Here is a 26,328-nt window from a genome sequence, read left to right on the forward strand (position 1 = left end):
CAGGAAGGAAGAGGAGGAGGAGGCGGATGTAGTTCTGATTAAAAACAGTATAGAAAATGGTGTAGGGCTAACTATGGTAAAATCTGTGAAGTTGTCTTAGGGTACTATGGCTTTATTTGCTGTTGCTGTTAGTGTTATGCTGTGGAGTAGGATGGGACTGCCTAATATTGCTGTGCCTGTTATATTAATTAATCAGCATGAGAGTTTATGAAGAGAGAACCTGTATTTTTTTCACAGGAAAAATCATCAGAGAAATTACCACTACTTGCCCGAGTGCCAGGGGGTTAACTCATCCTCTTCATACCCACAGTGGGGGCGGAGGGACGTTGGTTACAAGCTTGTGACAACGTGAGTTAACTTTTACCTGGTCGTGGTGTAGTGGTATGCTGCCTGGCTCTCACCTGAGAGTCCTGGGTTCGACTCCCGGCATAGTGGTAATTTCTCTGATGAGAGTTTATGTTTAGGGAAATAAAATCGTCAGTCATTACCAAGAATAAAAAAATATCGTGTCGCTAAAAGGGTTCATGGATAGTTTTTAAAGCTTTTCATGTATAGGCATCCTTTACACTGAATGAAATCGTCTGACGGTTGAAAAAAAAAAAAAATTAAGTATATTGTAAATGTCTGTCGTATTTTTTTTTTCCAGCTAACACAGACTTGTAAGATAATGGTGATAAAAATAAAAATGGTGATGATGACGCCGTAGTGTGATGATCAGATTACTTTTTTTTTTTTTTTTTAATGCAAAAGGGTTTAATATTTAATGAAAATGGTTAAACATAGTGAAAGGGTGTGTAAGTGAATCTGCGACCCTTTTAAATGACAGAGGACAAAGGTAGACTCTCTCTCTCTCTCTCTCTCTCTCTCTCTCTCTCTCTCGTATAGATAATATTATATATATATATATATATATATATATATATATATATATATATATATATATATATATACACACACACACACACACACACACACACACACACACACACACACACACACAAGGAAAAGGAAACAAAATATCATGAGCGTTTTCGTGTATTCACATCTTCAGGGGTGAGCTAAGTGAAGGAGATGGAGTACACGTATCATTTTTATACAGAAAGAGGGAGGGGAAAGTCCCAGGGGAGCTTCCTAAGTCACTGACAAATACCAGTGTTCTAAACTTATATCCTTTCTAGTTAAATAAATACAGTATTAAAATAAATTACAAAAAATATAATTCTTATATACAAACTTATGGATAACTAGAAGTAAGGATGCAAATTTAAAACACTATAATATTTGTTAGCGACTTAGGAAGCGCCTTTTCCCGTCCCTCTTTCTGTATAAAAATGACACGTGTACTCCTGCTCCTTCACTTTGCTCTCCCCTGAAGATGTGAATACACGAAAGCGCTCGTGATATTTTGTGTTTCATTTTCCTTGTGGATATCAGCATATCTATGAATCACGTGTTATTAAGTGATTTAATTTCACACACACACACACACACACACACACACACACACACACACACACACACACACACACACACACACACACACACACACACACACACACACACACACACACACATGGGCCACCTCTTCATCTCACTGGTATTTGTAGTTGTCAGTATGTATTGATAGATTCATCGATCGGTCTATCGAGCTGTCTAATTATATATCCATTCATCTCTGTCTGCATGTGTACTCATGTTCATGAAATGTCAAATGAAAAAAAAAGGAAAAAGATAAAAGAAAGGATCGGAAGGAACGAGATAGAAAAAAAGGAATTAAGCCGTAAAACAGAAGCCAGTGAGAGACATTAGAGAGCAAAGATGAGGAGGAGGAAAAGAAGAAGTGGGGGAGGAGGAGGGGAAGAAGACGAAGAAGAAGAAGGAAAAGAAAAGAAGTGGAGGAGGAGGAAAAGAAGACGAAGAAGAAGTGGAGGAGGAGGAGGGAAAGAAGACGAAGAAGAAGTGGAGGAGGAGGAGGAGGAAAAGAAGAAGAAGTGGAGGAGGAGGAGGAGGGAAAGAAGACGAAGAAGAAGGAAAAGAAGAAGTGAAGGAAGAGTAGATCAACATCCGACTCGGTATTCAAAAATATTCTTTAAGCATAATTTTCCTTCAGTAATATTTACCAATTTTGCCTTCACTCAGACAGCAACCATTTAATTTATTGGGTGAATATTAAATTAGAAACGAAGAGGAAAGCAAATTGACTTTAATAGTTTGGAGAGTTGTTCAGGGTGGTAACCGGTTCAGAATCTTTAAAAATGCATCTGAGACATTTAGTAATCCCATAATCCCTGGAGGTTTTAGGGCGATAAATCACCCTTTCTCTCTCTCTCTCTCTCTCTATGAATCCCCCGTAATCTCCCCGAGGCTTCTCACTATGGCTCATGAGCGCTAATCCACCTCCTTATCTCTCTGTCTCTCTCTCTGTCTCTCTCTCTGTCTCTCTCTCTCTCGTCACAAGAACGATAGAGACACAAAGCCAGGGCAGAACCGACGATAATGTGTTTACAATCCGGTTAATGTGAAATCATGCAGTGTGGGCGAGTCAGAGGCATCACAATAAGCGGTGCGTGGGCCCGGATCTCCATACCATTTGCATACGTCCCTTGTCTTGCGCTGGTCACTGTAAATTGTGGAAGGGTCGTCGATGAGGAGGGATCTTGATGACGATTATATATTGAATCTCCGAAATCTGTGGGCTGTGCATCTTTGTGTGTGTGTGTGTGTGTGTGTGTGTGTGTTGTGTGTGTGTGTGTGTGTGTTGAAGGTCATGCTGTATTCTCAGTTTTTTTTTTTTTCAATTTTCATTTCTTCCAAGCAAATTTGAATTTAGTGCCATTCCTTCATATATTTACCACTTCAGACTGTGGAGTTGTTCTACTTTTTCATCATCATCATCATCATCATCATCTGGCCCTCCTTTCCCACCCAAGGGCAGGGTGAGGAGTAGCAATGTCCAGACAGCCCAAATTTGCCCAATCCAATGGGCCACGCTTCCATTCACTCATCATTCAAGCCCCCGGAATCCTGGCTTTATCGGATACGCCAAAAAACATTCACCACGTTCTGTAGCTTCACAAACCTATCCGATTGAGTCAGTCCGGACGCTGCCACGTAGGGATGCCAAAATCCCTGATCATGCACTTCTCCTCACAACATTCACCCAGCCAGCTCGATCTTTTGTCAGTTCCCTAGCCTCACTGACTTCCAAACCTCTCCTCCTCACGCACTCATCCACCATATCTCTCCACCTTTTCCTTGGCCTACGTCGCCTTCTCCCTCCTTCAAATGCGCTCAGATGTACCTTTTTCACCTCTCTATTGTTATCCATTCTCTCCACATGACCATACCATCTCAGTACACTCTTCGATTCTGGTGTCCACAGACTTCCTTATCCTGTATCTTTCACGAATCACACTATTCCGTATCCTATCCACTCTTCGTACTCCACATACATTCCTCAACAGTTCCATCTCCACTGCTCTTACTCTTGACTTTTCATTAGTATTCCACACCATAGTCTTACATTCATAGCTGGCATAAACACTCCTTCATGTAAGCCTCGCGCTGCTGCAACACTCAAGCCTCTGTTTTTCTTATCAAGGTCTTCTTACCACCAGCTACTTTCCTTCCTTGTGTCACTCAACTTTCCATTTCTTTTGCACATTTTCCTCTCTTTGCTGTCACTGTATCTAGGTATTTGAACTCTCTTCCCAGTTGCAGTCTCTCTCCATTCACTGTAACATCACACTGGGAGTCACCTTCTCTCTCAGTAACCATCACTTTACTCTTTTTCTCAAGGCACGACGCTCACAGACATCTACAAAATTCAGCAATAGTCTACCAAGCTCTTGTCGAGTATTTGCAAGTGGTAATAATCATTATCATTACTGTTATATTATTTTTATTACTCTCATCTATATATATGGCCATACCACGTTGAGTACACCGCTTCCCGTCCGATCAGCGAAGTTAAGCAACGTTGGGTCTGGTTAGTACTTGGATGGGTGACCGCCTGGAATGCTGTTGGCATAACGTTCTCCCTACGTGTCAAGTGGGGTTGGTGGAGGATTAGTGCCCCTCCCTGTAAAACAATTCACTCTAAGCCCTTGGCCACCCCGTTTGGGATACATGTCGTCTGGCAATGAATGAATGAATGAAACTCTCATCTAAAGTCCACCATTGTCTCCGCTTCTTTTCTTATCCCCTGCCCTTCCCCGAACCGCGATTAGCCTATCACCTCCTTGTCAGTGTCTTAACAGATACCTCCCTCTGACCTTCTTTCATCTGAGGTATGACTTTTCGACCTGCCCACTGACACACACACACACACACACACACACACACACACACACACACACACACACACACACACACACAGGTCTCTCTCTCTCTCTCTCTCTCTCTCTCTCTCTCCATTATATATATATATATATATATATATATATATATATATATATATATATATATATATATATATATAAAATACCTTCTATTGTGGTGCCCCCTGTCAGATATGTAAGCCTTTATATATAGTGGGTGGTCGTTGGGGAGAGATTTAGTAGGGGATTAATATTGATGTCCGACTGTTTGCTGCGGGTGGGTGGGTAGGGGTGGGTTTGAGGGTTTAACCTAAATGTATGGAGTGGGAGGTGAATAGTTTGAATGAATGGTATTGAAGGTGAAGAGTGAATAGAAATTGGTTACTGAGTTGAAGTGGTGAAGATACAAGGTGGGTGCGTGGTGGTGAGTGTTTGGGTGATATCTAAAGGTGCAAGTATATTAGGTTGGAGTGAGAAGCTCCTGGCAGCGATGTGAGGGTGAGGGTGTGAAGATAAGGACTTAGCATAATTTGGTTAATAGGTAAAGTGGTTGAGATGGATCTGGGTGTTTGTGGTGGTGAGGATGCGTGGTTGTGAAAGTGAAGGCTGTACAGTATTACCAGTATCTAATATTGTAGTGAAAAGAGGATAGTAACGATCTGACTGTGAAGATGGAGAATGTACGTAATTTTGTTAACGGTTAAATTGATCAAGAATGAAGGTGTGTTTGGGGCGAGCGATGGGGGGGGGGATAAAGATGTACGTAATTTTTTTAGGGGGTAAAGTGATCAAGATTGAAGGTGGGTGTGTGATGATGTGGGTGCATGGGTGAGAAAAATTTAAGTTTTCACGGAGGCCCTTTCCAACCACTTCCTGAAAAAAATAACCCGTGATTTTTTTTTTTTTTTTTTTTTTTTTTTTACGATGGCTATTTTCGAGTTGAGAGAGGCTTAATTCTCAGGCACGTATTCTCGTCGCGTAAGGAGACTCCCAAGCACCTCATCCATAGCGATTTATTTTTTGGATATGGCTGGTTGATTTCCTTTTGTACTGTATTTAGGCAGAGTATGGGAATGTTTGAAGGATTTATATAACACAGAATCGGACACTAAGGTGTATTGAGGAAAATAAACTGCTAAGGTAAAGGCGTTAGGGAACTTCCTTAACCTACGAGAATACGGGCCTCAGTTTATAGAAAGACTGTGAGTTTGTTTAATATCTTTATTCCTTTTCATCCAATTTATTTTTTATTTTATTCTTGCAATCACCAGAATATTTTATTAATCTTCAGGAGGGATTAGTAGTAGGTAAAGAGCTAATGAATGGTATATATAATCCCTCCAGTTCGTAAAATCTCTCTAAGCTCGAAAATAAAACTTCGTAGGATAGCAAGAACAGGATTGAAAAGAATAGATACGCCATTGCCTTGAAACAGTAAATGGCTGGTAGTATAGACATGCATTCAAGTTGCAGTTTAGAATATACAGTAGTAAATTGTATATACTTTGGTTTACTGACAGGATACGCGACTCTTTGATGAGAGAGAGAGAGAGAGAGAGAGAGAGAGAGAGAGAGAGAGAGAGAGAGAGAATTTACTGTTTCATGTTGGTGAAAAAAAAAAAAGCATCTCGATATATAAAGCCATTTACAGGTAGTCAAGTTTAATAATCCTGTAGAACTGTATGAACACCCTGTATATATTGGGCAGGATGGGACGTGGTCAGAGTGAAGGGTGTAGTGGAGTCTAGTGGTATTAGGAGGCTCCCACAGAACTTCCTGAACGGGTGGAATTTTCGTGTTGCGCTTATTATTATTCTCTGTTAATTTTGTTGGTGTATTCCCAGTTGTGGCATACTTTACATAATAAGGAAGAGAATTTTATCAACCATTGTCCCCATAAAATAGTATGATATTATTTTTTTATCGTGATAGGCAGATGTTATTATTCAGCACGGGGGGAAAACTGCTTGTATCGTGGAGAGGAGAAATATTATAGGGATTTATATTGATGCTAAAGAAAAGGTGTCAGGGAGTCTCCTACTTTCACGAGAATGCGGAACTTGTGTGTGTGTGTGTGTGTGTGTGTGTGTGTGTGTGTGTGTGTGTGTGTGTGTGTGTGTGTTTTGTGAAGTGGATGGGGAATGATGAAGGTGTGAGCAGCAGTAAGATATGATGATGATGATTTTGCTGGTCTGAAGAAAGTATGACGCATGTATCATCATCATCATCATCATCAACCTAACCCATTTCCGTTATATATATGACGTAAGATGGTCAAGGTCCGCCCCCCTCAAAAAAAAAAGGGGAAAAAAAAAAACGGATCTAACCTACAAGGCGTTTTTGTTAAGTAAGAAGATGCGTAATAATTTTCCTGGAAGTCTTGCCGGTTCGTCAGTTCTTTGTAAAGCGATAAAACAGTAAGTAAATAAATAAATAAATAAAAACTGTGGGAACGTAAGAGTGAAGGGAAAGTCCTGCAATCTCCACAATTATAGCGAGTTCATTTAGAGAGTTTGTGTCGATTTTAAGAGTTTTAATAAGAGTTTAGTGTATGTCCTTACCCACTTTTTTCTGGTGATTTATTGAAATTTTTTACTATTGTTTTAACCTTTTTATTCAACCTAAGGGAGGCTTATTGAACTAGACGGGTTAGTTACAGCTTAAATAGCCCCTTTACTACTTGAGATTTTTATGCAGTTGAGTAAAAACATCCTGAAGGTAGCACAAATAAGCTTTAAAAATCGTCACTGGATTCAAGAGACTTCAGTAACTTCAGGCGCTTTCATTTAACTAAGGAGACTTTTCGAACTGGAGGGGTTAGATGTAAAGTAACCCCTTCACTATACATGGTTTCTCGGGTACATGAAAATCGTCTGGCGTTAGCAGGAATAAGGTAAACAAAAAAATAGTTTCTGGAGTCAAGTGATTAGTCCGATAATCATTTGTAGTATTCTCGCTACCACTTCATTTTTTTTATTTTTAATCTTATTTGGGAAGGTCTCTGAAGGGGTTAATGAAGGCTGTATCCACCACCACCCCCCTTCCATTTCGAAAAATCTCCTAAGTCTAATAAAATCGTCTGGTGATAAAGAATAGACTAAAAAAGAAAAAAAAAATTGCATAGGAGGCTTCGTGAAACATATTCCCAAGCGATGTATTTTCCATATCACACCTTAATATTTTCTTATACCTCACCTTTATTTTTTATTTTTTACCGTGTGTTATTTATTCATTTTAACATCGACATAGAGAAAAAAATTATAACTCTTACTACGGTGATGTCTTAAATTTCACTGTCCTTGATTTTTGCCTTATGTTTTGTTATTAATACCTACTGTCTTGTTTACTGTTTACCGTTTGCTTACTGTTTAGTGCTTAGTTGGTTATTTTGTTGCATACTGTTCTGTTGTTTATTCCTTGTGTTTAATGGCTGGTGTGTTTGTTTTGTGAGTGTTTAGTTGCTTGTTTGATGTTTACCAATCAATATTTATTTTTTGTTTTGTTTGTTATTATTATATTGACTTTCTTTTCTCTTGTTTTTCAATACTTATTTTGCTGTTATATTTCCTTCTCTTGTTTGTTTAGTTTTTATTTTCTGTGTGTTGCTTCTTGTTTTTCTGTTTTCTGTTTTGCTGTTGAGTGATTTGAGTCAGTTTCGTCACCTGTACCATCAGAGCAAAGGAAGAAACTGCTTTGATGTGAGTGCCGGTGTGTTTGTGTGTGTGTGTGTGTGTGTGTGTGTGTGTGTGTGTGTGTGTGTGTGTGTGTGAGAGAGAGAGAGAGAGAGAGAGAGTGTGTGTGTGTGCTCTGACCGGCCCTGTTCAAGAGTGCAGATTGTGGAGGAACTTGTGAATATGTGCATGTAATCTTCTGGTTCCGGGGAGAGAGAGAGAGAGAGAGAGAGAGAGAGAGAGATGAGCGAGGAACCCTGAGAAAGGGAAAATCACCGCCTAACTCCAGCTCTCAAGGGAATCATTAACGATACACACACACACACACACACACACACACACACACACACACACACACACACACACACACACACACACACACACACACACACACACACACACACACACACACACACACACACACAGTAATAGAAAAAAGTGAGCGAGTGAGAGAGGTAAAATCATCCCCCACATCAGCTCTCACCGTAATCATTAACGAGAGAAGCAGAACTGACAGCAAACTCAGCCAGATATGATGAAGACAAATGACCTCGGACCCACAGCGCTCGGGGACTCATTAGATTATCAGGCATTAGTGCTTTGAGAGAGAGAGAGAGAGAGAGGAGTCCCACTGGAGCGCTCTGAGGCTTTTCACGTTCTTAAGTATTATCGAATGAACATCGTCTCTCTTCGCTTCCTTACATTTTGAGACAGGAAAGCATTTTATTTCCATGTTTTTTTTTTCCCCCGTATACTTATGACAGTTGTAGGACACTGTAGCGTATGTGAGAGAGGATGGATGTGTGTGTGTGTGTGTGTGTGTGTGTGTGTGTGTGTGCAAGTAAGAAGGAACCAGTGAAAAACCTGCAATTTTGTGTCCCTTCTTGAGAAAATTTTTGTTATTATTATTATTATATTAGTATTTCAGTTTGCGACGCTTGGACCAGTTGCGTCTGAATAGAGATTAGAAGCAGAGGGTTATAGGTTGGAACATATCAGTATATATTAATTTAGACATATTTTTCCAATAAACACGGCCGCCTTCACAAGATACGGCGTCAGGCAATAAACAGACAGAATAAACAGACGAAAATACAAGCCTTGCAACACAGCAGTATCTCTCCGCCTGTTGTTGCATTGGAGCTTATATGTTTCTCGGGAAGGAGCTATGTTTGTTTACGCAAGCTGAGCGTGAGCAAGCAACAGTGTTCGTCTGATTGGGGGGTATTGAAGTGAGGGATGTATTCAGCGTGCATCAGTGGTCATGTTTATCTGTATGTGTTTGTCTGTCTGTATATGTGTCTGTCTGTCTCTCTATGTCTGTGTGTGTTTCTGTGTCTGTTTGTCTGTCTCTCTGTCTTTGTTTGTGTGTGTCTTTTTATGTCTCTCTCGGTCTGTCTGTGTATATATGTCTGTTTATATCTCTCTGTCTCTGTGTCTATTTGTCTATTTCTCTGTCTGTTTTTCTGTGTCCATTTGTCTGTATATCTGTCTCTCTGTCTGTGTCTGTTTGTCCGTCACTCTGCCTGCCTGTGTCTATTTGTCAACTTACCTGTCTGTCTCTGTATATCTGGGTCTCTTTCTCTATTCATCTGTCTTATCTCTGTCTTTCTGCCTCTCCATTTGTTTGTTTTTCTCTGTATATTCTTTTGTCTCCTCTGATTGAACTGTTCAAGGCTGCTGCTGCTGCTATCATGTTTATATCTAACTATTTACCTTTGTTTGTTATTGTCCATCTATCAGAGTGTATGCTATCTATTTACATCTCCAAGTGTCTGTCAGTATGTCCTTGTTTATTTGTGCATCTGTGTATTTATCTATCGAGTTTAAAAGGATATATTACGTTTGCTTTTTTTGAATTATTATTTTTTTTGTATGTCTGATTTTGTTATCTGTGTTTATCAGTTCGTCTGCCTGTCTGTTACTTTATGTGCAGTTGTCTGTGCCTGTCTGTCTTTGCTTGTGTGTGTGTGTGTGTGTGTGTGTGTGTGTGTGTGTGTGTGTGTGTGTGTGTGTGTGTCTGTCTGTCTGTCTGTCTGTCTGTCTGTCTGCCTGGTCTGAAGCGAGCCACTGGTTTTCTGATGGGAGGTGTTGGAGTAAGAAGGAAATATTACTCGTGCCTTGGTGGATGTGTTTCTAGTTTTGTCTTCTCGTTTTTTCCTGTGCATCATCGTATTAGAGTGAGATATTACGCTCGATTCTGTATCATTATTCATCCTTGTGTATTTATTTATTCAAGTGTAGGATAATAAGTGTACCTACAGGCTTCATTCGGCGGCAGTATTATCAGTCCATTACTCTACCTCTTGCCCAGTATATCTCTTTATTTAACTTTTTTTCTTCTTATCTAATCCTGGGCATATGTTAGATAGTTCATTCCCTGAGGCGCCGCAGACTTTGCTTTTATGGCACGAACAGATGGAGTTACTGAGAGAGAGAGAGAGAGAGAGAGAGAGAGAGAGAGACATATTGCTTGCTCCTCTCATGTTTCATGGGTGGTAAAAAGTTTCGTTTCAGCTGCCACGCATCTTAAAGTGACTGGCGACCTTGATATGTCCGTTACCCCACCTTCAAGCGTGAGAGAGAGAAAGAGAGAGAGAGAGAGAGAATGGCATCGTATTTTCGTGGGCTAGAGTCGTCTTAACAACTTTTCCTTTGTAATTTACTTTTATTTTTTTATTTTTTTTTATTCATCATTTTGCATCTTAACGTTCTTCCCTATTTTATTTTACTTTTTCTTATTTTTTTTATTTATTTTTTTTCTTATCATTTTCCACTTTGACGCTCTTGTCTACATTATTTATTTCCCCTTCTCATCTCCCAAGCCGAAAACAAACCATTTGACCAGCAAAAATAACTATAAATCCTAGAAAAGAGGCTGATATCTACATGTAGAGGTGTACGATATGTAGGAGGACTACTGGGCCTTGATAGCAGGCTGAGAAGCCTATGCCCAGAGTCGAGCACATAAAAAAAAATAATAATAATAAAAAAAAATAACTTTCAGCGAACGTTTTGACTCGCCGTTCTATCGATATCAGCCGCTTTAAACGTTCTTGCCAAACGTTCCATCCCTGAAACGTTGCTGAGGAAATCCAGCCTTACTTGCCACAGATGCCTCACAGTCCACCATTCCATTCCAGGCATTCCAAACGTTCCAGTAAAACGTTTTCTTTTCTAAACCCTTCCCCTGTTTTTCTGTCGTTTAGGGGATAGTACCGTTTATTTCATTTTTTTGTTTTGTTTTGTTTTTCAGTGTCTGTGAACATACTGGCAAAACATGATAAAGCGTTTTAGAATAAGTTTACCATTCCATTTCCTTCTTATTGTCTTGCATAAAATCTTCCTGCCATTAAACGTTTCCCCAGTCATCCCTTCAAACGTTCCTGCAAAACGTTCGTCCATTAAAAGTTTCTTCAGTCTTCCCTAAAAGCATTCCCACAGATGCTTTCCTTCTCCCTTAATCGTTGTCCTAGTGCTGACAACGTTTATCTGATAGTCTCCCCAACGTTTCTTAATACAAATCCCTTCAAACGTTCCAGCAGAAATACTGTAGTCTTCTCAAACGTTCCGCAGCCCACCATCCTATCCCACTCCCTTTAAAAACGTTCCCACAAAAACCATATTCTGTAAACGTTTTCCCTTCCCTGCCAGCGTTTACCAGACAGCAGCCTCTCCCTCTGCCAACACACCTTTACTATACAATCCTCGGAGGCTTTGGGTTTCGGGTCATAAACTGAGGGAGCTTCGAGTGTGTGTGTGTGTGTGTGTGTGTGTGTGTGTGTGTGTGTGTGTGTGTGTGTGCGAGGGGAGAGATTACATGCCTTTACCTCATTCCTGATCCCTTCAAACGTTTCCACAGGCAGTCTTCCAACCCTAAACGTTTTTCAGTCCCACCAACATTTTCTTGAAAGCAGCTGCTGCATAAATTCGACCATCGCAGGGTGGAATTAAGTGCGATTTATTTATTTTTTTTTTTCCCGACCAGAGTGGCAGTAGTGAAATTTTGGCTCTCGAGATTTTTCATTGATGTGGTAATATATCCTGATGTTAGCTAAAATAAAATACAACGTTGACAATTTGAAGCCAGAGGAGTAAATGTTTCCCCTGTCATGCAACGTTTCCTCTGTCATGCAACGTTTCCCTTGTCATTCAACGTTTCCCCTGTCATGCAACGTTTCCCCTGTCACGCAGCGTTTCCCCTGTCATGCAACGTTTCCCCTGTCATGCAACGTTTCCCCTGTCATGCAACGTTTCCCCTGTCAAAGTTTCCCCTGTCATGCAGCGTTATCCCTGTCATGCAACGTTTCCCTTGTCATTCAACGTTTTCCCTGTCATTCAACGTTTCCCCCAGTCATGCAACGATTCCCCTGTCATGCAACGTTTCCCCTGTCATTCAACGTTTCCCCTGTCATGCAACGTTTTCCCTGTCATACAACGTTTCCTCTGTCATGCGACGTTTCCCCTGTCATGCAACGTTTCCCCTGTCATGCAACGTTTCCCCTGTCATGCAACGTTTCCCCTGTCATGCAACGTTTCCCCTGTCATGCAACGTTTCCCCTGTCATGCAACGTTTCCCAAGTCATGCAACGTTTCCTCTCATACAACGTTTCCCTTGTCATTCAACGTTTCCCCTGTCATGCAACATTTTTCCTGTCATGCAACGTTTCCCTTGTCATGCAACGATTCCCCTGTCATGCAACGTTTCCCCACTCATGCAACGTTTCCCCACTCATGCAACGTTTCCCCACTCATGCAACGTTTCCCCTGTCATGCAACGTTTCCCCACTCATGCAACGTTTATCTGACACCGTTTCTGGAGGGCTTTAGGCTTGGATCGTAAACTCCAGTATTTCAGAAGGGGTTGGTTGCGATGATGGTGGTGATATTGCGTTGTGTGTGTGTGTGTGTGTGTGTGTGTGTGTGTGTGTGTGTGTGTGTGTGTGAGGGGAATGAGAGAGAGGGAATTTTGTGTGACTGGGGAGGGGTTGGTGCAGTATTAGAATCTGCGTGCGTTTACGAGTGTGCGTGGGGGGAGGGATTTTATATGTATCTGTGTGAGAATGAGACTGCGTTTTGCGTTTTTGCGTTTGTATGTTTTGTGTACGTTCGTGCATATTTACGTAATCCATGCGTAAGAGCGACAACGAAAATGATGATAATGACGAGAGAGGTTGATGATAATTGTGATGATGATGATGATGATAAGAAACGTTACGATGGCGAAGATGAAACGCCAAAACGCTGACGAAAATAATGATAATAAAGACAGTGAAGACGACTACGAAGGACGACTATTATGACGACCTAATACCACCACCACCACCACCACTACCACCACCACCACCACTCACATCTCCACTTCCACCCAAATTTTCAAGGTGCTTTTTGCTCTTAACCTCCTGGGGGCAAAATACTTTCCTGCATTTTCCCTGTTTTTTTCCCGTTTCCTTTCCCTTTTTTCTCCTCCACATTTCAAAAAGCGAAGGGACGGGGAGAGAGCATGCAAAGTGGCGATTGGAAGTTTGGATGGAGGGAGGGTGGCTCGGAGTGGTGGTGAGGGAGTGGAGAGGTGGATTAATGGAGGAGGAGAGGAGGAATGGGAGAATATAGGAAGGCGGATAACGAGAGAGAGAGAGAGAGAGAGAGAGAGAGAGAGAGAGAGAGAGCAGTACCCTTGTGTGTCGATATTACCTTTCCCCCGTGCAGTTATTGGGGCATGAGTGAGTGGAGGGCCGAGGAGTAATCTGCGGTGGTGCTGTGGGGTTGTGATAATGTGGTTGTGGTAATGTTGATGGTGATGGTGGTGGGGTTGGCATGTGTGGTGGTGGTAGTGGTGGTAGGTTGGTGGTAGGGGTTTGATCGTGTGGTGGTGTTGGGGTTGTGGTGATGTTTGCGTATGTGGTGCTGATGGTAATGGTATGGTGATGGTAGGGGTTTGATCACGTGTGGTAGTTTGAGTTGCTGGTGAGGTTGTGAATGTGTGGGGTTTGTGGTGGCGTAGTGGGAGGAGAAATATTAGGTGTTGGTGGTAGTTGTGTAATGTGAGGAGAAATATTGGGCGGTGGTGGTGGAGAGCAGGTTGTGGTATTGTGATGGTGTTGGTGGTGTATGCTTCCGAGGTAGGCTGTGATGGTGGTAGTGTGGCGTTGTGGTGGTGGTGTATGGGATGTGTGATTTTGTGGTGAAGGTACGAAGGTAGTATTACAGTAGGTTATTGGTGTGGTGATTGTGGCGCCGTGGGGATGGGGTTGTGGTGATGTGATGGGTAGTGTGGTATTGTGAAGGTTTGTGGTGGTGTGGTAAGGGCGTGATGATGATTCTTTGGTATTATGGTAGTATTGTGATTCTGGTCTATTATTGTGGTGGGGATGTGGTGATGATGATTTGGTAGTGGTGAAGCTGTAGTGGTGATGAGATTATGGTATTTGTGTTGGTAGTGTGTTATTGTGGGGTAAGCTTCCGGGTAAGACTGTGGTTATTGTATGGTGTGTTGATATGGTACGAGTATACAGTAGGTTGCATAGGTTGTAATAATGAATGATGACGATGATGATGAAGATGAGGAGGAGGGTAGTGGTGGTGGTGAGGAGGTAGTGATGGCGTTGTAGCTTTTATCTGTTCATCACTCTCTCTGTTCATCATCATCATTATCATTATCAGTATCGACTTACTGACTGGAAGAGACGGGGACGCAGTACGTGATGTGCATTGAGAGGGATAGAACTGGGACAGACTTTTAAGTATGTAGGGTAAAGGATGGACTGGTGACGATAATGAAAGAGAAAATAAGGAGCATTTGGGAAGATTAATTGACGGGAAATGAATGGCGGTAATGAATAAAGGACCGGTAGAAATAAATGGTAAATAAATGGCAGTGATAATGGTAGATAGTAGGAGATAAATGTGTCTGGTAATTGAAGTTAAAAAATAGTGTGATTCAAGGAAGAAAAGAACAAAATTAACAAGGATACACCGAATCTTTAGAAGTGGTAAAAGATATTTAGTGTGTAGGAGCACTGGTAGTTAGGAGGGAAATGTTTAATATAAGCGGAAAATGCAGCAGCCGTTGGAAAAAAAGATCGGCTAGTTATTTGGAATTCTTGATACGCCTCATATATTTAGATAGATAGATAGATGTAGAAATAGATATGTAATTTACCTGTCTATCTGTCAATCTATCTGTCTGTCTGTCTATCTATTTGTCATGTAAGGAGTGGCCTCAGCAAAAGTGTCTCCAGTCACTTCTCTTATTTCTCAGTAATGACTCCTTCCGCCACACCACTCCACCCTGCCTCATGTACTGTACTCTCTCTCTGTCTGTCTGTCTGTCTGTCTGTCTCTCTCTCTCTCTCTCTCTCTCTCTCTCTCTCTCTCACCCTGAAATCATTATGCATCTTGTGCCAGCTCATTAACCTGTTTTTATTTTCTCTGCACGCACGATTATGGAGAGAGAGAGAGAGAGAGAGAGAGAGAGGGGAGTTATGAGGAGAGGGGAAATGGGAGAGACAATAATGGGAAGAGGGAAGGGGAGAGAATTATAAGGAGAGGGAAGAAGATGGAGGAGGAGAGAGAATAATGGAAGGAGGAGGAATGAGGAGGGGAGAGAAGAATAAGGAGAGGAAAATAGGAGATAGAGAATTGTGGGTCGAGGGAGGCTGGAGAAACTATGAGGAAAGGACGCGGAGAGAGAGAGAGAGAGAGAGAGAGAGAGAGAGAGAGAGAGAGAGAGAGAATTGGTTGTGACTTTGATCTTTAAAATATTGTCATGAAACACCGTAGGATTTGTCTTGAGCTGCCCTATACACATCCAACAAATCTGATAGAAACTGGATAAAAAAAAATCTTCGTTATATCATGGCCGTGAGAACAGTTCTGGCCTCGTGAGAATAGTCCCGGCCCCATGAGACTATAATATAGTCAGATTAGAGGACTGAATAGACTGTAGTCGCGGAGCAGGACTCTGAGGTTGTCATTATCGTACCCTGGCAACCTACCATTCGAGAGTGCGTCCGATTTCGTATCATATTATACACGAATCATATTATATGCACGAATATATTATACACGATTATTATTATACACGAACATATTATACACGAATCATATTATTATGCACGAATATATTATACACGAATCATATTATTGTACACGAATATATTATACACGAATATATTATACACGAATAAAATGACACACGAATATAAGTATGCACGAATATATTATACACGAATAATATTACATACGAACATATTATACACGAATCTTATTATTATGCACGGATATATTATCCACGAATATTATTATTCACGAACATATTATACACTAATATTGTTATACACGAATATTATTATACACGAACATATTGTACACGAATCATATTGTTGTTCACGAATATATTATACACGAATAATATTCCACACGAACATATTATACACGAATCACATGCGTCTGATATTATACGCGAAATCACGCACTTTTGAATCGTAGGTTGCCAGGGCACGATAATAACAACCTCAGAGTCGCGCGCCGCAGCTATAGTAACCAAGGAGACTCATTTTTAGAGCAGTAATAAAGCTGACTAAATTTCATGGAACCACAACATAATATTCAAGCTGTCAGTGGCCCACTTCCGTCAGATAAACACAAATTTACGGTAGAATTAGTGTTGTTTTTGTTAGCATTATAATGTTCAGTTTGCTTCCTGTTTACGTCTGTCCGATAGCACGATAACTCTTTCTCTCTCTCTCTCTCTCTCTCTCTCTCTCTCTCTCTCTCTCTTATCTTTTGTCTGCCTGTCTCGAACCTTTGTGGGAACGACCTTGCTTCTCTTTACGTCTCAGGCTAACTCCTTCTTTCCTTCCCTTTTTTCCTTAATTCCTTCCTTTCTTCGACGTCTCTTTCTTTCCCTGTTTCCCCTTCCTCACTTTTTCCCATCCAGTTCCCTTTTCCTCCTCCTAATTCTTTTCACCATTTCCACTCCTTTTCCTTCCTTCTTCCTTTTCACATCCTTCCCTCTTCTCCCTCCCTGTTCTTTTCAGCATTTCCTCCCTTCCTGCCATTATCTCCTTCGCCCCCTCCTTTTCTCCCCTCCTTGCCAGTCCTCGTACCCTCTCCCCCCCTACGACTCCCCCCTTCCTCTCCTCCCCCTACCCTTCCCCATCCTCTCTGCACAAGGGCCAATTTAAATCCCAACTCCAGTACGAACTGACGTTCAAACTCAAGTGCCAACTCAGGTCCCAACACAGTTACCAAACGCAAGTACCAGCTTAAGTCTTAATACAAGTACCAACTCAAGTCATAACTCAAGCGTTAACTTAGTCCCAACTCAAGCGGAAACTTAAGTATCAGCTCAAGCGTCCCAACCCAAGCGCCAACCTAAGTCCCAACTCAAGTGCCAACGTAAATTACAACTCAAGTGTCAACTTAAGTCCCAACTAATGAATCAACTTAAGTGCCAACTCAAGTGACAACGTGCCAACTCAGGTACGAACATTAATCCCAACTCAAGTGAAACCTTAAGTGCCAACTCAAGTGCCAACTTGGGTCAAAACTCAAGCGCCAACGTAGGTCCCAACTCAAGTGCCAACCCATGTCTCAACTCAAGCGCCAACCTTAGTCCCAACTCAAGCACCAGCTTAATCACAACTCATGGGTCAGCATAGGTCCCAACTCAAGTGCCAACGTTAGCTCCAACTCAAGTGCCAACGTAAGTGTCAACGAAAGCTCCAACTAGTGCCAACGTAAATGCCAACTCAAGAGCTAACTTAAGTGCCAACTAAAGCGCCAACTTATGTTGCAACTCAAGCGCAAACATATCTCCCAACTCAAGTGACAACATAAGTGCCAACTCAAGTGACAACACAAGTGCCAACTTAAGTGACAACATAGGTGCCAACTCGTGACAAAATAAGTGCCAACTCAAGTGACAAAATAAGTGCCAGCTCAAACGTCAACTCAGGTCTAAACTCATGCGCCAGCTTGGGTCTTAGCTTAAGTTACAACTTAAGTCCCAACTCAAGCTCCATCATGTTTCATCTCAAGCGGAAACTCAAGTCCCAATTCAAGCACCATCTTTAGTCCCAACGAAAGGGCGAGCTTACGTCCCAGCTCAAGCATCAACTGAAGTTCCAGTTCAAGCACCAGCTTAAGTCCCAACTCAAGCGCCACCTTAAGTCCAAACTTAACTGCCAACTTAAGTGCCAAATAAAGTGCTATCGTAAATGATAAGTGCAAATGTGAGTGCCAGTTCAAGTGCCAACTTAAGCGCCAACTCAAATGCAAACTTAAGAGAAAACTCAAATGCCAACTTAAGTGCGAACTCACGTGGTGACGTAAGTGCCAATTCAAATGTTAAGCTCCGACCAAAGTGCCAAATTAAGTCCCAAAATAAGTGCCAACTTAAATCCTAAGACAAGTGCCAACTTATGTCCTAAAACAAGTGCCAACTTAAATCCAACACAAGCGCCAATTTAAATCCCAACTCAAGTACAAACTATAGCTCAAACTCAAGTGTCAACTCAAGTCCCAACACAGGTACTACTTGGGCCCAAACACAAGTACCAACTGAAGTCCTAACACAAGTACGAGCTCAAGTCCTAACTCAAGCGCTAACTTAAGTCCCAACTCAAGTGCCAACTAAGATCCCAACTCATGCGTCAACTTGTCCCAATCCAAGCACCAACTTAAGTTCCAACTCAAGCACCAACTGAAGTCCCAACTCAAGCACCAACTGAAGTCCCAACTCAAGTGCCAACGTAAGTCACAACTCAAGTGCCAACGTAAGTTACAACTCAAGCACCAACTTAAGTCCCAGTCCACAAGTCAACTCAAGTCCCAACTAAAGCGCCAACTTACGCTGCATCTCAAGCACCAACATTAATCCCAACTCAGTTGAAACCTTAAGTGCCAACTTAGGTCAAAACTCAAGCGCCAATGTAGATCCCAGCTCAAGCGCGTACTTAAGTTCCAACTCAAGCGCCAACTTACGTCCAAATCAGGCGCCAACCTAAGTCCCAACTCAAGCTCTAAAATACGTCTCAACTCAAGCGCCAACTTAAGTCCCAACTTAAGTCCCAACTCAAGCGCCAACTTAAGTCCCAACTCAAGCGCCAACTTAAGTCCCTACTTAAGCGCCAACTTAAGTCCCTACTCAAGCGCCAACTTAAGTCCCAACTCAAGCGCCAACCTAAGTCCCAACTCAAACGCCAACCTAAGTCCCAATTCAAGCGTCAACTTAAGTCCCAACTCAAGCGCCAACTTAAATCCCAACTCAAGCACCAACTTAAATCCCAGCTCAAACGCCAACTTAAGTCCCAACTCAAACGCCAACTTAAGTCCCAACTCAAGCGCCAACTTAAGTCCCAACCCAAGCGCCAACTAAAGTCCCAAGTCAAGTGCGAACTTAGTTCAAACTTGTCCCAATTTAAGTGCCAACTTCAAGTGCCTCAAGTGGCACTCAGATTGCACCTATGTGGAAGTTTTCTACTTAAGTGCCACTTAAGTTCAAGTTCCACTTAAGTGCCACTGAAGTTCCACTCAAGTTCCTCTTAAGTGGTTCTTAAGTGGAACTTAAGTGCCACTTAAGTGCCACTTAAGTTGCACTTAAGTGCCACTTAAGTGCCACTTAAGTGCCACTTAAGTGCCACTTAAGTGCCACTTAAGTGGAACTTGAACTTAGTGGAACTTAAGTAGAACTCTTCCGGATAGGTGCCATCTGAGTGCCACTTTAGGCACTTAAGTTGGCACTTAAATTGGGACAAGATGGAACTAAGTTGGCATTTGAGTTGGGACTTTAGTTGGCGCTTGAGTTGGGACTTAAGTTGGCGCTTGAGTTGAAACTTAAGTTCGCGCTTGAGTTGGAATTTAAGTTGGCGCTTGAGTTGGGACTTAAACTGGCATTTGAGTTGGAATTTCAGTTGGCGCTTGAGTTGGAATTTCAGTTGGCGCTTGAGTTGGAATTTCAGTTGGCGCTTGAGTTGGGACTTAAGTTGGCGCTTGAGTTGGGACTTAAGTTGGCGCTTGAGTTGGGACTTAAGTTGGCGCTTGAGTTGGGACTTATGTTGGCGCTTGAGTTGGGACTTAAGTTGGTGCTTGAGTTGGGAGCTACTTTGGCACTTGAGTTTGGACTTAGGTTGGCGCTTGAGTTGGGACGTAGGTTGGAGCTTGAGTTGGGACTTAAGTTGGCGCTTGGGTTGGTGCTTGTGTTGGGACTTAAGTTGGTGCTTGAGTTGGGACTTAAGTTGGCGTTTGAGTTGGGACTTAAGTTGGCGTTTGAGTTGGGACTTAAGTTGGCGTTTGAGTTGGGACTTAAGTTGGCACTTGAATTGGGTCTTGAGTTGGGACTTAGGTTGTCGCTTGAGTTGGGACTTAAGTTGGTGCTTGAGTTGGGAATTAGTTTGGCGCTTGAGTTAGGACTTGAGTTGGCGCTTGAGTTGGTACTTAAGTTTTCGCTTGAGTTGGGACTTAAGTTTTCGCTTGAGTTGGGACTTAGGTTGACGCTTGAGTCGTGACTTAAGATGGCGCTTGAGTCATGACTTAAGTTGGCGCTTGATTTGGGACTTAAGTTGGCGCTTGAGTTATGACTCAAAGTTCGCGCTTGAGTTAGGACTTAGGTTGGCGCTTGAGTTTTTACTTAAGTTGGCGCTTGAGTTGGGGCTTAAGTTCGCGCTTGAGTTAGGATTTAAGTTGGCGCTTGAGTTGGGACTTAAGTTGGTGCTTCAGTTGGGACTTAAGTTGGTGCTTGAGTTCGGAGCTACTTTGGCACTTGAGTTGAGACTTAGGTTGGCGCTTGAGTTGGGACTTAGGTTGACGCTTGAGTTGGGACCTAAGTTGGCGCTTGAGTTGGGACTTAGGTTGGTGCTTGTGTTAGGACTTAAGTTGGTGCTTGTGTTGGGACTTAAGTTGGCGCTTGAGTTGGGGCTTAAGTTGGTGCTTGAGTTGGGACCTACTTTGGCGCTTGAGTTGGGACTTAGGTTGGCGCTTGAATTGGGACTTAGGTTGGCGCTTGAATTGGGACTTAGGTTGTCGCTTGAGTTGGGACTTAGGTTGTCGCTTGAGTTGGGACTTAGGTTGTCGCTTGAGTTGGGACTTAAGTTGGTGCTTGAGTTGGGACTTAAGTTGGTGCTTGAGTTGGGACTTAGGTTGGCTCTTAAGTTAGGACTTAAGTTGGCGCTTGAATTGGGAATTAAGTTTTCGCTTGAGTTGGGACTTAGGTTAGCGCTCGAGTTCGGACTTAAGTTGGCGCTTAATTTGGGACTTAAGTTGGCGCTTGAGTTAGGACTCAAAGTTCGCGCTTGAGTTGGGACTTACATTGGCGCTTGAGTTGGGACTTAAGTTGGCGCTTGAGATGGGACTTAAGTTTGCGCTTGACTTGGGACTTAAGGTCGCGCTTGGGTTGGGGCTTAAGTTTGCAATTGAGTTGAGACTTATGTTGGAACGCTTGAGTTGGGACTTAAGTTCGCGCTTGAGCTTGGACCTACGTTGGCGCTTGAGTTTTTACCCAAGTTGGCACTAAGGTTTCACTTGAGTTGGGATTAATGTTGGTGCTTGAGATGAAGCATAAGTTGGAGCATGAGTTGGGACTTGAGTTGACTCGTGATTTGAGATTTATGTTGGTGCTTGAGTCGTTACTTGCGTTGGCACTTGAGTTGTAACTTACGTTGGCACTTAAACTGGGACTACAGTTGGTGCTTGAGCTGGGACTTCAGTTGGTGCTTGAGTTGGGACTTTAGTTGGTGCTTGAGTTGGGACTAAAGTTGGTGCTTGGATTGGGACAAGTTTACGCTTGACTTGGGACTTAAGTTGGCGCTTGAGTTGAGACCTTAGTTGACGCTTAAGTTGGGACTTAAGTTAGCGCTTGAGTTAGGACTTGATCTCGTACTTGTGTTAGGACTTAAGTTGGTACTTGTGTTTGGACCCAAGTGGTACCTGTGTTGGGACGAATTGACACTTGAGTTTGATCATTAGGTGGTACTTGAGTTGGGATTTAAATTGGCGCTTGTGTTGGATTTAAGTTGGCACTTGTTTTAGGACTTAAGTTGGCACTTGTTTTAGGACTTAAGTTGGCACTTGTTTTAGGACTTAAGTTGGCACTTATTTCGGGACTTGATTTGGCACTTGAGTCGGAGCTTTAGTTAACATTTGAATTGGAACTTACGTCACCACGTGAGTTTGCACTTAAGTTGGGATTTGCGTTTGCACTTAAGTTGGCATTCGCGTTTGCACTTAGGGTAGCATTTGCGTTTCCAGTTAAGTTGACATTTGAGTTTTCTCTTCAGTTTGCATTTGAGTTGGCACTTAAGTTGGCACTTGAATTGGCACACAAGTTTGCACTTATCATTTACGTTAGCACTTTATTTGGCATTTACGTTGGCAGTTAAGTTTGGACTTAAGTTTGCACTTGAGTTGGGACTTAAGCTGCTGCTTGAAATGGAACTTAAGTTGGTGCTTGAGTTGGGACCTATGTTCGCCCTTTAATTGGGACTAAATGTGGCGCTTGAGTTGGTACTTAAGTTTGCGCCTGAGATGAGACTTCTTGCCGCTTGAGTTGGGACTTTAGTTGTCACTTGAGCTGGGATCTAAGTTGGCGCTTGAGTTTGGACCTGAGTTAGCATTTGAGTTGGCACTTATTTTGTCCCTTGAGTTTAAGCTTATGATGTCACTTGAATTGGCTATTGTGTTGTCACGAGTTGGCACGTAAGTTATCTCTTGAGTTGGCACTTACGTTGGCACGAGTTGGAGCTTACACTGGCACTTGAGTTGGAGCTTTGAATTGTAATTAAGCTGGTGCTTGAGTTGAGACTAAGGTTGGCGCTTGAGTTGAGACATGGGTTGGCACTTGAGTTGGGACCTACGTTGGCGCTTGAGTTTTGCCCCAAGTTGGCACTTGAGTTGGCACTTAAGGTTTCACTTGAGTTGGGATTAATGTTCGTACTTGAGTTGACACGTTGTCACTTGAGTTGGCACTTAAGTTGATTCATGAGTTGAGACTTAAGTTTGCACTTGAGTTGTAACTTACATTGGCACTTGAGTTGAGACTTAGGTTGGTGCTTGAGTTGGGACTAAGCGCTTGAGTTATGACTTGAGTTGGTAACTGTGTTAAGACTTAAGTTGGTACTTGCGTTTGGTACCTGTGTTGGGACATGAGTTGGCACTTGAGTTTGAACTTTAGTTGGAACTTGAGTTGGGATTTAAATTGGCCCCTGTGAAGAGAGGAGGGGGAGGGGTAGAGGGAGGAGAGGAAGGGGGAGTCGTAGGGGGAGGAGAGGAGAGGGTACGAGGACGGGCAAGGAGGGGAGAGAATGAGGGGGCGAAGGAGAAAATGGAAGGAAGGGAGGAAATGCTGAAAAGAACTGGGAAGGAGAATATGGAAGGAGGTGAAAAGAAAGGAAGGAAAAGGAGTGGAAATGGTGAAAAGAATTAGGAGGAGGAAAAGGGAACTGGATGGGAAAAAGTGAGGAAGGGGAAACAAGGAAAGAAAGAGACGTCGAGGAAAGGAAGGAAGGAATTAAGGAAGAATGGAAGGAAAGGAAAGAAGGAGTTACCCTGAGACGTAAGGTGAAGCAAGGTCGTTCCCACAAAGGTTCAAGACAGGCAGACAAAAGATGAGAGAGAGAGAGAGAGAGAGAGAGAGAGAGAGAGAGAAGGAAGAGAGGGAGTCTGACTGTAAAATATCCCATTCTTTGAGAAAGGAAAGTCAGAACTTCTTCAAAGCAAATATCCTCATCAGCAGTGATGGGAACGCTACTAATAAAAAGTAGCGGCGCTCCCATTCCCGTTACTAGCCCGAAAAAGTAGTGGCGTTACTTGTTTCGCTACTTGATACGAAATGTAGCGGTGCTCCCGCTCCTGCTGCTTTGGATAAGAAAAACGTACACGAAGGAAAGGTTAACAAAAATCTGTGATATAGCAATACACTATATACTGTTTTGATAATATTAGTCAGTCTGAGTGGTTATGTTGTGTACCAGTAATGTCAGTATACACTTATACTGAATAAATAAAATCATACATGTCGGTGTCACTTTAATGAAGCTTAGAGCCGAAGGTACAGGAAAAAAGCTATTTACTGTATAATGTAACAAATGTTCTTTTACACTGTTACCTAGTATACCTACTGAAAGTAACATACGTAAATAAAAGGCAAAAAAAATGTGGCCTACTATTAATATTATATAGAATTATTATATTTTTAATGATACCCATTTAAGATACGTACGAAAACGAGAGTAAAAATGAACTGGGGCTTTCTGTTAAAGGCTATACAATAGCAATGTTTTTTCCATTACCTTAAACTGAAAGTAACATACTTTTACGAAATAATAACGTAGTGAGTAAGAATTAGTCTGAAAGAGAGAGTGAGGGAGAGAGCGCAAGTTAGAGACGGGAATAGTTAGAGGTGTGTGTGTGTGTGTGTGTGTGTGTGTGTGTGTGTGTGTGTGTGTGTGTGTGTGAGCATTGCCTACATCTAGCTGACATCCTTATTTATCTTTAGGCCTACTTAATTTAAATGATCGATAATTAACTAGCAACTTCCTGTCTAATTATTGCACAATTACTAATAAATAATATATATAGTTTAATAAATTACTGATGTAATGTAGAACAAACATCCTTAATTGACAGAATTGACGAAAGTATTATTTTTCGTCATTAATAAATACAACCAAACCGTCGGCTTATCTGTATGTACTCACGACTCCGGACTGTATTCGTCGCGTGAGTAGCGAGGAGCGCGGTAACGCGTAAGTACAGCCAAAAAGTAGCGGTGCTCTCAGTTCCGCTGCTGGCTAAAAAAAAAATAATGGCGTTACCACCATCGCTATTAAAATAGTAGCGGCGCTATTCCCAGCATTGCTAAAGTGCCATCCCATGTTTCAACTCAAGCGCCAACCTTTGTCCCAACTCAAGCACCAGCTTAATCACAACTCAGGGGTCAGCATAGGTCCCTACTCAAGTCCGAATGTAAACTCCAACTCAGGGTCCAACGTAAGCTCCAACTTAAGTGCCAACGAAAGCTCTAACTCAAGTGCCAACGTAGGTGCCAACGTAAGCTCCAACTCAAGTTCCAACGTAAGCTCCAACTCGTGCCAACGGAATTGCCAACTCAAGAGCTAACTTAAGTGCCAACTAAAGCGCCAACTTATGTTGCAACTCAAGCGCAAACATAACTCCCAACTCAAGTGACAACACAAGTGCCAACTCAAGTGACAACATAAGTGCCAACTCAAGTGACAACATAAGTGCCAACTCAGGTCCAAACACAAGCGCCAACTTGGATCTCAGCTCAAGTGACAGTTTAAGTCCCATCTCAAGCGCCAACATGTCTCAGCTCAAGCGCAAACTTAAGTACCAACTCAAGCGCCATCTTTAGTCCCAACTAAAGGGCGACCTTAGGTCCCAACTCAAGTACCAAGTTAAGTTCCAATTCAAACACAAGCTTAAGTCCCAACTCAAGCTCCAACTTAAGTCCAAACTTAACTGCCAACTTAAGTGCCAAATAAAGTGCTAACGTAAATGATAAGTGCAAACGTGAGTGCCAATTCAAGTGCCAACTTAAGTGTCAACTCAAATGCAAACTTAAGAGAAAACTCAAATGCCAACTTACGTGCAAACGCAAATGCCAACTTAAGTGCAAACTCACGTGTTGACGTAAGTGCCAATTCATATGTTAACTAAAGCTCCGACATAAATACCAAGTTAAGTCCTACAACAAGTGCCAACTTAAGTCCTAAAACAAGTGCCAACTTAAATCCAACACAAGAGCCGATTTAAATCCCAACTCAAGTACCACCAAAAGTTCAAACTCAAGTGTCAACTCAGATCCCAACACAGGTACCATTTGGGTCCAAACACAAGTACCAACTTAAATCCTAACACAAGTACGAGCTCAAGTCCTAACTCAAGCGCTAACTTAAGTCCCAACTCAAGCGCTAACTAAGGTCTCATCTCAAGCGCCAACATAAGTCCCAACTCAAGCGTCGACTTGTCCCAATCCAAGCACTAACTTAAGTCCCAACTTAAGCTCAAACTGAAGTCCCAACTCAAGCACCAACTGAAGTGCCAACGTAAGTTAAAACTCAAGCACCAACTGTAGTCCCAGTTCAAGTGCCAACGTAAGTTACAACTCAAGCACCAATTTAAGTCCCAGTTCACGAGTCAACTCAAGTCCCAACTCAAGCGCCAACTTATGCTGCATCTCAAGCACCAACATTAATCCTAACTCAGGTGAAACCTTAATTGCCAACTTGGGTCAAAACTCAAGCACCAACTCAGGTCCCAACTCAGGTACCAAACGCAAGTACCAAGTTAAGTCTTAACACAAGGACCAACTCAAG

At 42.3% G+C, this 26,328-nt stretch overlaps 1 pseudogene; it reads left to right on the forward strand.

Annotated features, from left to right (window-relative positions):
* Nucleotides 1-3,918: 3,918 nt before the first annotated feature.
* Nucleotides 3,919-4,035, forward strand: LOC145405725 (5S ribosomal RNA; annotated as a pseudogene).
* The last annotated feature ends 22,293 nt before the right edge of the window (nucleotides 4,036-26,328 follow it).

Source organism: Coenobita brevimanus, chromosome 67, assembly GCF_032717465.1.
Source record: "Coenobita brevimanus isolate Jiangsu-jjx chromosome 67, ASM3271746v2, whole genome shotgun sequence".
NCBI classification, from domain to species: Eukaryota; Metazoa; Arthropoda; class Malacostraca; order Decapoda; family Coenobitidae; genus Coenobita; species Coenobita brevimanus.